The sequence below is a fragment of the Brassica napus genome, chromosome C5 (genome assembly GCF_020379485.1).
Source record: "Brassica napus cultivar Da-Ae chromosome C5, Da-Ae, whole genome shotgun sequence".
NCBI classification, from domain to species: domain Eukaryota; kingdom Viridiplantae; phylum Streptophyta; class Magnoliopsida; order Brassicales; family Brassicaceae; genus Brassica; species Brassica napus.
Genome location: NC_063448.1, coordinates 37453867 through 37456550, shown reverse-complemented (window position 1 = coordinate 37456550; position 2684 = coordinate 37453867). Strand labels below are relative to the sequence as shown.

Here is a 2684-nt window from a genome sequence, read left to right as displayed (position 1 = left end):
GATTAGGCCAATCTCGGGAGCATCAATGAATCCAGCAAGAAGCTTGGCCCCTGCATATATATGGGGATGTTATAAGGATTTATGGATATACATAGTTGCACCTGTTGTCGGAGCATTGACAGGTGCATGGACTTATAATATGTTACGGTCTACAAATAAATCATTTGGTGAGATAATACGTCCAAATTGCAATAAAGAAGCATCTCTAGAGGAATTTTGTGTTCTTCGAATGGTTGACCCGAATAACCGGAAAATTTTCATACTTTCATCTCCCACTGATATTAATGATACATGCAATATCACATGCAAGTTGGCGTAAAAGACAGATGTGTTGCAACAATAATTGAATAATATTGATTGGTCAGCGTGATTGTTGTCTTTTTGTTGTGTTTGGTGTCTATTTGAGGTTTTCATTGCGCGCGGTGATGTATTCGTGTGTATTTTTTTTTTTTTTTTTGATCAAATATTGAACTATTTGTTTGTGTTATATATTTTCTGATGTGGATGTGGAGATTTGCTTCTTCTTTTTTTGGTGAACTCCTACGGGAGCTAACAATTGGTTGTTCTTTTTTTTTTTCTCTGTACATCATTTTATTATTTCAAAACCCAGTACCAGAAAAATGATCGAGGCATACAACAAGCCCAACCAAAAGATAAAACACTCTACAACCTGGAGCCCAAACCAGGCCCAAACAGAAAAAAGACTAATTAACCACGTGGAGGCTCGAGAACACGCGTACGATCGCGTAGCGAAGAGAAAACACATGTCCTTGTAACGAAAAACCACCGCTTACTACCGCCGAGTCAGAGATCGTCATCGGAGCTCCGTTTCACCGGAGAGATTATGATCCAAAGCAACAAACGCCCAATAACTGGGTCGTCAGACCCGAGAGATCAAATCCAACAAGGATAGCCAAAGAACCTCGCTTCATCAGATAGAAGTTTCATAAGCATGCAATTGATCTAATAACACCAGATTTCTCTGAAATTCAACAACAAACATCTTTAAATATTAAATTAGCCTGAAGATGACACGACCCAAACATAGGGGAGAGAAAAACAATCCGGTTTGTAGATCAATACACCAAAGAAACGAACGGGAGATCATAGAAGCTCAGGTAAGAAAAAGAAAATAAAAAAACAAAAGGACCTGAACAAATCCGGATTAAAGCCGACGAATACGGTGCTAACGGAGCCACCGATTCCCGGAGACAAGAGCCAGCCAAGACGATGCTAAAGAAGTCATCGCTTGCCGGAGACCAAAGCCCGAACAACGGGAAACGAGGCCGGAAAAAGATACCGGCAAACAAAAGTCGACATCGCTCACTCTCTGAAAGCTTTAGAGATAGAAAAGAGAGAGAGAGAGCGGAAAACTTCAACAACTGGTTGTTCAGATATTGGGTTTTCGTATGAATACTTATATCATTTTATATAAAAAAAATTAAGATGATGTGTCCTAAAAAACTTATGAATATATCGAAATTGAATACAAAGAACCAGTGAGATCATTAGAAAACTTGGGTTTTTTTTCACCTTTTGCTTAGATTTCAGTTGTATATATTGTTGTACCAATTCATTCTTGATTGATTGGGTATTTTGTTGTAAAATATTTTGGGATATCAATCTATTATTTTTCTAAAAAGTAATATAAAAATATATTAAATGAGAAAATAATAATATTTACTTCATAATCGTATAAAATATAAATAATAAAAAATATAGTTGAGAAATCCTTGATGTGTGGATAACCTTATTGTCAATAACATATTTCATATAATTCATAAAGATGAATTGTTTTCCCCTTCACACAATTTAAAAGTGTTCAATTCCGTTAATATCTCTACTTTTTATGATTATTTCTTACTTTATTCACATTCTCACTCTTGTAAATCTACCCTTCATTTCTTTTGAACACCAACTTTAATAAAATCAGATAATTCCAAACTAGGTAGATGGTGAAGAAGTGTGCATACAAAGTGCTTATTTTGCAACAGATTCTGTTGGATAATTCAAATTAATTCGAGGAGTAAGTTAACTTATTAAAGTGAAGTTTGATGAGTTAAGGAAAAAGGAAAACATATCGAGCTTAGGAATGCTTCAATATATTATTAGGAAAAGATGTAGCTTCGTCCTATATAAAGAGTTCTCATGGAGAAATGTTCCATCAAGAGAAACACATCGAGAGATTTAGAAGAGAAGTTCTTATAATCTTTGTGTTTGTGCAACTTTAATTGGTATCAGAGTTCCAGGTTTTGAAGATCGTTTACAAGAGGAGTTGCAACTCGATCAAGACATGGGAGACGATAACAATTCTCAAGGACGTGATAAAGGTCTTGAGATGAAGAAGGACATACGATGTCTGATGCTATCATCGACCAACTACACCGTATGGTCGATGCGAATGAAAGTGATGCGAATGAAAGTGATGCTTCGTTTATACGAAGTTTGGGATACAACTGATCTAGGGAGTGATGATGCAAAGAAGAACAATATGGTGATTGCTCTGATCTTTCAATCTGTCCCAGAAGCGCTAATACTTCAGATAGGAGAACATGATACATCGAAGAAGATTTGGAAAGCTATCAAATCCCGTAACCTAGGTGCTGATCGCGTGAGAGAAGCGAGGTTACAGACTTTGATGTCTGAGTTCGACAAACTGAAGATGGCAGACACAGACACGGTGG

At 36.5% G+C, this 2684-nt stretch overlaps 1 long non-coding RNA gene across 1 annotated transcript; it reads right to left on the bottom strand.

The window, feature by feature from the left end:
* Positions 1 to 566: 566 nt before the first annotated feature.
* On the bottom strand, positions 567 to 2071 carry LOC106363910. The gene is made up of 2 exons (XR_001273082.3): positions 1151 to 2071; positions 567 to 982 (listed from the first exon to the last, which is right to left on the bottom strand). It is a non-coding gene; the product is annotated as an uncharacterized LOC106363910 (long non-coding RNA).
* Positions 2072 to 2684: the final 613 nt, after the last annotated feature.